We start from the raw sequence: 9,808 nt of genomic DNA, 5'->3' as shown, positions 1-9,808 counted from the left end.
GTTGTATTGTGTGCCGCATCACCAATCCCAAACCCATCACTATCAAGTTGATCTTGACTCATAGCAGTCCTAGAGGACAAAGTAGAACTAACTACTCCTTTGGGGTTTACAGACTCTAAATCTTTTTTTAAAAAACATTTTATTAGGGGCTCATACAATTCTTATCACAATCCATACATATACATACATCGATTGTATAAAGCACATCTGTACATTCTTTGCCCTAATCTTGATGGGAGCAGACAGCTTCATCTTTCTCCCACAGAGCCGTCGGTGGGTTTCAATGACTGATGCTGTTATTAACAGTCCAACACTTAACCCACATTGCCACCAGTGTCTCTTAGTTTATTCACAGTGCCCTGCATTTTAGGACTCGATGGCAGATGCTAATTTACCCTCCATCATATGACCTAACAACTAAACCAAGATCACTGCTATCACATTGATTCCAACTCATAGTGATCTTATAGGACCGAGTAGAACTGCCCCTGTCGGTGTCTGAGGCTGTATCTCATGATGGGAGTAAGAAGCCTCATTTCTCTCCCTTGGAACGCCTGATGGGTTCAGAATGACCTTGGAGTGAGCAGCCCAAGTCATAAGCCACACCACCACCAGTGGTCTCTTTGTTATATAGTAGAGAGAGCATAACTTGGGACATTGATCCTGGTACCCCTAATGTGTTTCTACTCACACTAACTGGAAGTCTTCCAACCTCATTACAAAACACAGCAGAAATCTCTGAATGTATGTATGCGTGCGCATGTGTGTGATTGTGGCCTAGGTAGACTTCACCCTTTCATGACCCATGGGACATAGAGTATTTAATTTCATTTTCCACCTCTGGGGTTTATTAGGAAATTGGTATCCCTCTTTTAGTGAGTACTGCCATCTAGTGGGTGCCTCAATAATGGTGTGAATCTGAAGAAAAAAGTCTTATCCCAAAAAAACCCAGCATTGGAGAACCCTTGGGACACGTGTGTCCCACTAAATGTATCAAAATCCATATTATCTCCCCCCAAATCACTTCATTTACGCTGCCTTTCATTACTGAAAACATATGGTTCCAACATAATATTCAAACCAGAAAACAATTTGGGCTTGAAAAGGTTAAGCACATTCCTAACCTGTACCCAAACTCACCTGGCCTACTTATATCTTACCTGTAAGACAGAAACCCAGAAGAGTTGTAGCTGGCCTGAAGGAATAGGGAATACCCTTCCCTGCCAGTTGATTTCTGTGCCAGGAAATATTTCCTGAAACTGTGTGTTATGACCATGTCAGACCCAAGTTGCCTTCATCCAGTCACTTCTTTGCTTTCTGCCCTGAGTGGGGGTAGGATGGAGGGAGCCATTTGGATGACAAGGAATGGCACCAGGAGTGTAGATTGTGGATGGAAAAGAAATCAAAGGAGTGAATGAAGGATTGGGAGAAGGAGATAAAGTTTGTCAAAGATAGAGGGGCTTGTTAGTCAGTATTTGGTGCACAGGTGTACCTGTGTTTGAAAATTTTACTGAAGTATAGCTGTGAAGGTGACATGCAATAACTTCTTGTGCTCCTAAAGACCTTGCCAGATATGCCAATAACAGCATTGTCGGTAAAGTGGAGGGGCAGCAAATAGTTGAAGGCCCTCAATGAGATGGTGTGACACAGTGGCTGCAACAATGAACTCCGTCATAGGACAGACTGTGAGGATGGCACTGGACCAGGCAGAGTTTTGATCTGTTGTGGATAGGGTGACTATGGGTCAGAACCATGTCGATGGCCCAGAACAACAACAGCAACATGCCAATAATGCAACGGATTGGTTTTGTTTGTTTGTTTTGAACTTGGCCATATTTCAGGTGATGCTTGTGGCAAGCAACCTCTAGGGAGAAGACACTTTCTCTCCCTGGACCAAGAGCGGGCTTGCTAACTACCCACTACAAAATTCTCCAAGTTTGGTGTTCCTTGACTCTGATGCTGATCCACTGCATGGGAAGCAGCCTTCTCCCCACCCCCTTCCCCCCCTGCCAGGCATCTCTCTACCCTTCCCATGGGGCTTGGCAAGGGGAGGGACTGGTGCAAATATCCCGATGCGCATATTGCTTGCTGTGCCTTGATAAAATCTCTTGCATCTGACACAGAAGTCTAGCTTCTTCTGCCAGGATCCAGGAACCAATAACGGGGTGGACTGGTTAGCTTGCATGTATGGTGAAATCAAATCTTAGACCTGAAAATAGTATATGCACATGTTTTAAATATGCCAGTTTAGATGAATGTTCTGAAGTGAACACAGCTGTGACTCAGCACCCAAATCCACAAGGAACAGAGGAGAAGCATCCCGGAACAGTCAGAAATTGATGGGCCGCAGATGGGTGGGGAGGGCAGTCTGGGTGGCTCTGGCTTCAAGGCCCTCCTAGGATGATGTGACAGGCTGGATGGGCAGCAGACTTCTGAACTTGAAGTGCTGGATCACCGGGAACTTCTCCAGGCACTCAGCCTTATACATTCGGAGGAGACCCTGGTTTACTTTGGACCAGGAGAGGACAGCACTGAAGTTCCACAGCTGGTTGGAGTGCTCAGCAAAGCGGCCCGTTTTCATCTCAGTAATGAACAGAATGCACTCCAGGAACATGTAGTCCTGTGGTTCTCATTCACGGCCTTCTCGCCCACAAAGTGTCTGGACTCCAGAGAGGGGTGGTCTATCAGCTGTGAGCTACCCCAGATGAAGGGCAGAAACTGGAAGTCATCCAGGCCCCTCATGCCCTGGCTTCTGACTGGCTCCATCCGGTACATCTTCTGGAGCTTCCGCATAACCTCAAGGTACCTATTGAACACCCTGAAGACAATAGTTATTTGGTCGTCCACCTGGAACACCCCAATCTTGCAGAGACAGCAGAGAAAGGCAGCACGTTACAAGGAATCAGTAATGAGATCTCTGAGAAGCTTGTCACATTTCCCAGGCCTCTTGGGGAGGCAGCTTAAGCACATGGCACTACCTAACTGCTAGAGTAATTCCAATTAAACATCCATTCAAGAGCCCGCGTGGCACTGGCGAGAGGTGGAGCACAGTGGCACCTGAGGATGGGGGAGCGCCCTCTCTGGTATCCTTCTCTTCCCATCTCCTGTCCTTCTCCTCCCTCCTAAGATGAGATGAGTTGCAAGGGGCCGAGAAGAGGCAGAGGGGCCAAAGCTATTAGGAAGAAGCCAGAAGCACAATCCCTATGGCTCTAGGTACCCTTGACGAGGTACACTCCTTTCCGGGAGAGCCTCTTTCTGCTGAGCTCTGACAAGTCACATCCCCAGCCCTTGGACACCCTGGGGTGGGCCGCAGATGCCATACACAGAAGGACAAAGGATTAGCATAGTGGGTTTAATATGTCCTGGAGCAAGGGTATGCTGTGGTCTGCCAACCATCAAAGGATCCCTGGTGGCATAGTGGTTATGTATTGGGCTGCTAACTGCAAGGTCAGTAGGTTGAAACCTCCAGCCACTCCATGGGAGAAAGATGAAGCTTTCTACTACTGTGAAGAGTTATCTTCTCAGATACTCACAAAGGTAAACTTGCCCCATCTTATAGGGTCACCCTGAGTCAGAATTGACTCAATTACAATGAGTTTTGCATTTGAGCCAATCATCCGAACCCTAGGGCGATTTCTCCTGGGGAAGGCAGAGAAATAGCTGTGGGTGGTCTGTTCTTGAGGTAGAATTGGGGGAAATGATGTGGGCTAAGTACCCCTTAGACCCATGTGGGGGATACTCCTTAGACACACGTGGGGAGACTGAAAACAGTTTGAGAGAGGGAAAAAAGAGGTGGCAAAGGAGAGAGACTGGGATATGAGGCCTGATGCATGAGGAATCCTCTCTGGGAAGCATTACTTTGTGGAAAAACTAGTCTGTCCGGGAAAACTTGGGGAGAATATCAGATGGAAATGTTTATTGGTTTTCTATTGCTGCTGTAACAAATTCAGCAGATTCAAGCAGTACTCACAGTTCTAAAGGGCAGACATATGCATGAGCTTGTCGGAGTTCTCTGCTTTGGGTCTCCCAAGGCTAAGACAACCATCAAGACATTACCTGGGGTCAGCTTCTGTTCTCTTAGCTGGAGGTTCTGAGAAAGAAATCCATTCCAAGATCACGAAAGTTGTTGGCACATTCCACTTTCTGACTGCTATAAGTCGGAGGCTCCAGTTTCCTTGTTGGATTTCCTCCATGTTCCAGGAGACCGTACACATGTCTTAGCAAGTAACCTCTTAGAAGAACCAATCCAGCAATCTGAGTCAAGTCCTTCTCATGCTGCACGTCTCTCTGACTTCCCCTTCTACCAGAGCTGGCGAACAGTCTCTGTTCTTAAGGGTCCTTGCATTTAGGTCAAGCCCACTAGGACATTCTCCATAGGCTATAGTAAAATCCACTGTATAATTTAACGTAATCACAGATTAGTATATCTGCATATTCACAGGTTCCAGGGGTATCTTAGAGGACACTTTAGAAATTCTGCCACACTCTCATTTACAGCAGGTATTGGAAGTGCAGGAAGATGGGGGTGGGTAGGAGATGGTGGATGTACACCGGCTATGTTGGTCTCACACTTATGATATTGATGGGACCCAGAAATTGAAGTCCTGTGACTGACTTCATTGTGGCTGAGAGGAAGGAGGAATAGATCAGGAGAACCCTTATGGTTTTTCTGAAACTCAAGATTCTCAAATCCCCATATCTTTTAAAGAAAAGGTATAGAGCCCCCCTTGGAACACAACCATTTGATAAGGTTCTCACTGGTATCTCACAGTAAGCGACCTAGAGCTATGGTGAGTGACCAATGGTAGGCTACTCTGGAGTAGTCACAGGCAGAGTCAGCTGCAAAGCAGTGGTCAGCATGAAACTAAAGGTCCCTCACATCAACTTTATGATTTCTGGCTGCCTGAAAAGAGGAGGAAGAGGTGGTCAGGCCTCCAAGGAGTCTGATGGGAGGAGTCTAAGGCCCTGATAATCTGATGGGAGGATTTGGGGGCTCTTTGTCCTGGAGGCACTAGCCCAGATCATGTAGGCTCTGTTACTCTTGAAGATCTTCAGAATGTCCAAAGATCAAATCCAAACTAGATCAAATATTTTGCCACAGATTAGACTCCAATTAATAATGACCTGCCATGTAATCTTTACAGACACAACTACCACATCATTTTTCCTTTGAAGCTGCTCCTGGGATTGAACCACAGACCTTTCGGTTAGCAGTCAAGTTCTTAAACACTGACCTACCAGGGCTCCTTTTCCCAAGCTTAGTTATGGATAAATATCAACTGAAGGTCATGGACTGCCCTGGGCAGGCATACCCAGGTTCACCACCTCCTCAGTGTTTTACCTTCTCTAGAGACCCTTACCTCATTCTTTCAGCCTTTTACTGGGAGTGTGGAATTCGAGTTGGAGGAGTTCTAATAACTTCACAAATAGTCTGCCAATTTATCCTTTCTTGAAGTCTCACTCTCCCCAGGAGCCCTAATGATGCAGTGGTTTGCTATTGAGAGGTTGATGGTTTGAATCCTCTAGTTACTCCACTGGAGGACAATGAGATCATTTGCATCCCTAATGACTTATAGCCTTGGAAACCCGACTGGGTGGTTCGACTCTGTCCTGTAGGTTCACACTGAGTTGGAATCAATTGGAGAGCAGTGGTGATGGGGGCTCACTCTCCCACCACGTAAAGAGGGAGCTTCTTCCTCCAATTACTCCCTAAGAGGAACTGACAAGCCTCCACCCCATTAACAGATCCCACCCATTCCTTGTCTCAATTTCTTGTCCACCCAACCATAACCATCATTCACCCTTTCATCTCACAGTCACTCCATTCCCTGGGAACTTTTTCTGGCCATATCGATTGAGTTGGATGTTACCCAAGAGTATATTAGATACATGCAGGCTGGAAGCCTTCCACCACTGGGTGATATTGAATACTGGGTTCTTAAACAGCTATGAACAACCAGCTGTTGGCATGATGTCTATTCCTTTGGGCAGGAAGTTAGGGCAGGTGGATAAAGGGGAAGAGTGTTGCTGGAGAGTGACAAATAGTTGTCATTCACGGATTGAACACCAAGAATGTCTTTCTTTGCTTTTGTCTGTTCAAATTATGCTTGCCCTTTTTACTTGGCATGCTTGGAAGCTAAAAGCTAACTTGAAATATTAATCTATCTGAGAACCATTTACTGTAAACCAGCACCATACCAGGGGTTTGGGTCCTGAGCTACATCCTCTGATCCTCCCAACATCGGGAGGGTGAGTTTAACCACCTATGCCCTGCATCCATTTCCCAAAGAGGGAGACACTACCCCCTGGGGGCACTGGAATGACCCAGGGGGGTTGTGAATTCAAGTACCTACACTCTATCGTGGATTATGGACTATAGTACAAAAGTTTTTAGTTGCCAGGGGATGGTGGTGTAATTTTGTTTCCTGGAGAAGTGGGGTCGAGGGAGGAGGGGGCAAGGTACAACCAAATAATTTGGGAACTTCTGCCCTACATACACACTAGCCATCCATCCCGAGCCTGGGCCTGATCTCCAACATCAGCATCTCCAGCACCAGCCACCGCCCAGGCTTCAGACTGTTTTGTAAATAAGAAAGAGGATCACACTCATTCTTCTTTGATAAGAGAAGACTGCCATAATTTAGATAACAATAGGACTTACATGTGATCACTACATTGCAACCATCAATAACCCTGAAAATAATCCTGGTTAAGAGAATGCGGCTTGGACTGGCTGTGGGCCCACAAGCAAGTCATTCAGCCTCTTGGTATCACAGCTTACTCAAATGCAAAAGGAGGGTATCTACAATGCCTAGTGAAGTCTTGGTAGCTCAGCGATTAAGCATTTGGCTGCTAACCAAAAGGTTGTCTATTTCTGTCAAGATTAGTCTTGGGAACATTGTGGGGGTGTTTCTCCTCTATCCCATGGAGGTGCTAAGAGTCACAATGGGCTCAAAAGCAAGAAGCATCATGCCTAGTGTAAAAGCTTGTGGGGAAGATGGAAAGAGCCGATGCAGGTAAAACACCTCAAGCAATCCCAAGACACAGTAAGGAATCAATCAACTCTTCTCTTATCAATAATATCATCGTTTCAGTCATTGTTTGTGTTCTGTGCCAGGGTCTAACTCACTTAAACCATGCAGAGTCAAGGTAAGGTGTTACTTTCCTCCTAGTTTACCGCAAACCTCATTGTTAATTTAGCATTAGTACAATTATAGTATTACCATGAATGCAACTCATAATACAAATATCAGCAAGCCTTATAATTAGGCACATTTATAGGTAATAGAAGAGCATCCCATGATTCTCATGAGTGGCATTACTTATTATTATAATGTTTTTGTTTATTGTTGTTATTTGCTGCTGAGTCTATGCTGACTCATGATGACCCCACATATGCAGAACAGAACTGCTCTGTAGGGTTTTCAAGATGATAACCTTTCCGGAATACCTTATCCAGCTTGTTTCCCAAAGTGCTCCTGAGTGAGTTAGAACCAATCACCTTTCAGCTAGCAAGCTGCCTGCTTAACCATTTGTGCAACCCAATGGCCTCACAATTATACTATCAATATAACATAGATTAACAATATCCTAAAATCATTCCCCATGCCACAAGCAGGAAGAGATAACACCATTATTCTTTTATTGGCATCAATTATTAGGATATGCTAAAATAATGTAATATTAATTCTAACAATTATTTCATTTCTAAGAAGAAAATGACCATACCAGCATTTCTAGGTGTGGTATTTACTGTGTCCTTAATAGAAACAAATATTAGGATAATATAATAACTGTATCAGTGCTTGCCTTCAGCTGTCCTGATTTTGAAGAGCTGAAAGAGTATCACAAGGGTTTCTTAGAGAATGAATCTATTTTAAATTATATTTATCGCTTCTTGGTCTTTTGGTTAAGATCAAGTGTAAATTACATTTATTAGAAAATTATAAAATGGAATCATTACACTTAATATAATCCTTTTAATTAGTAGCACAATTATGGTATAAATAATAGATTAATAATACAATCATGGTGTTAATTATAATGATTAATGATCTGATCATGTAATTGTGACATTGATTATAATAGTAATATGACAGTGATATTACTAAATATAAATAATTTAAAATGTAAACATAAATGATAGTAATGAATGTAACATAATTATCCTCATTTGACAAAAGGTAAAACAGAGTACATGCAATCCTGCTGGTGCTGTTTGCTAATGGAATATTCCTATAACTGCAAATAATAATTATGCCCCTTTCACAATTGAGACAGTCAGTACATGGGCACAATGATATACATGGATCCTAGAACATTCATCTAAAATGTACATATTTTCCAAAGTGTTGAGTTCAGTTCAGGGCAGCTTCCCTATTCTGTTAATTAAACTTTGGGACAAAAGAACAGGCTTGGGAAAATGACTGGGTAGAAAATATTATTCTATTCACTTTGTTCCCAGCCTACATAAAAAAATAAAATAAAATGTACATACTAATACTATCTGATACCTTGTAACCATATCTATTTTCTAAAGGGAACAAGTGAGGCCAGCATCCTGAGTAGTGAAGCTCTGACCATGGCAATAATACTACAGATCTGAAAGTTCCTACCCATCCTGTGAAAGCTCGGTTTAGCCCATCCCGGTCCGGCAGTTAGTAGTGCTTCTTTTTGTGCCATCTCAAATACCTGGTGCTACAGGTGCAGCACTGGAGATAACACGCCAGCCCTGGCACTGAGTCCCAAGTGCCTTATCCCCCCACCCCACCTCCCCCTCAGGCCATGGTGCCCCACTGAATGTTCTCTTTGAATGCACTTCCTCCTTATGGTGGTCTCCCAGAATTGGGGCTCTAAGGCTCCAGTGGTGGGGGCTCTTCACCCCTTCCCCCGGGAGCGCAGCTTCAGGGCTGCAGCCCCTCTGTTGTGGTCCCGGAAAGCATATGCAAAGAAGGGAAGGAGAACTGGTTCCAGAGGGCAGCAGCTGCCTTTTCCCTGTTACCACCTCTCTGTCTGTGCTGTTGACCTGGAGGAGGCTGAGATTCTCGCATTCCACTGTGCACAGCTAGACTGGAGGGTGCGAGGGGAAGTGTTCTGGCTGTCAGAACTAAAAATGATGGGAGGTGCAGGGCACTTTGCTAAGTCACCTCTCCCTGTTTCAGGCCAGTCCTGAAATCAATTCGGACCAAGGAGCCCACTGTCATCCCATGGATTCCGACTCATCACGATGCTATATAGGGTTGCGCAACTGGAAATCGTTATAGGAGCAGAGAGCCTCGTCTTTCTCCCGGGCGGCCAGTCCGTGTGAATTCCAACCACGGATTAGTTGCCCAGTGCCTAAACCAATTGCAAAATCAAGTAAATAGCTCCTCAATACCCATCCCATTTAATCAAGTAAATAGCCTTCTCGGGCACTCCAAATTACCACATAAACTCAGCACTGAGGTGGTTGGCTGTTAACGAAATGTTTGTAATACACATCCTCTCAGTTGGCAACCTGCGCTTGCAAAACTGATGGTTTGGAATCCCTCCATGGCAGTTCGACTCTGTCCTACTGACTTTGTCTGAGTTGGAATCAACTTGATAGAAGTGGATGGATTATAACAGTATATTTTGCATCATGATTTCACATTTATCATTATTTGAACTATCAAGTAAACACACATTATATAAGTATATATTAAAACTCAAACCCACTGCCATCAAGTCGATTCTGACTCATAGCAACCCTTTAGGATAGGGTCGAACTTCCCCTCTCAATTTCTGTGAGTAAATCTTTCAAGAATTAAGAAGCCTCATCTTTCACCTG

The 9,808-nt window shown here is 44.4% G+C and overlaps 1 non-coding gene and 1 pseudogene across 1 annotated transcript; one reads left to right on the top strand and one right to left on the bottom strand.

Moving 5' to 3' along the window:
* Window positions 1-2,344: 2,344 nt before the first annotated feature.
* Window positions 2,345-2,892, bottom strand: LOC142433696 (serine/threonine-protein phosphatase 2A activator pseudogene; annotated as a pseudogene).
* Window positions 2,893-8,341: 5,449 nt separating this feature from the next.
* LOC142435343 (small nucleolar RNA SNORA36 family) lies at window positions 8,342-8,473 on the top strand. Its single transcript, XR_012781415.1, has one exon. It is a non-coding gene; the product is annotated as a small nucleolar RNA SNORA36 family (small nucleolar RNA).
* Window positions 8,474-9,808: the final 1,335 nt, after the last annotated feature.

Source organism: Tenrec ecaudatus, chromosome X (genome assembly GCF_050624435.1).
Source record: "Tenrec ecaudatus isolate mTenEca1 chromosome X, mTenEca1.hap1, whole genome shotgun sequence".
NCBI classification, from domain to species: Eukaryota; Metazoa; Chordata; class Mammalia; order Afrosoricida; family Tenrecidae; genus Tenrec; species Tenrec ecaudatus.
Note: the sequence above shows the minus strand (reverse complement) of the source record. Positions and strands in the feature narration are given on the sequence as shown.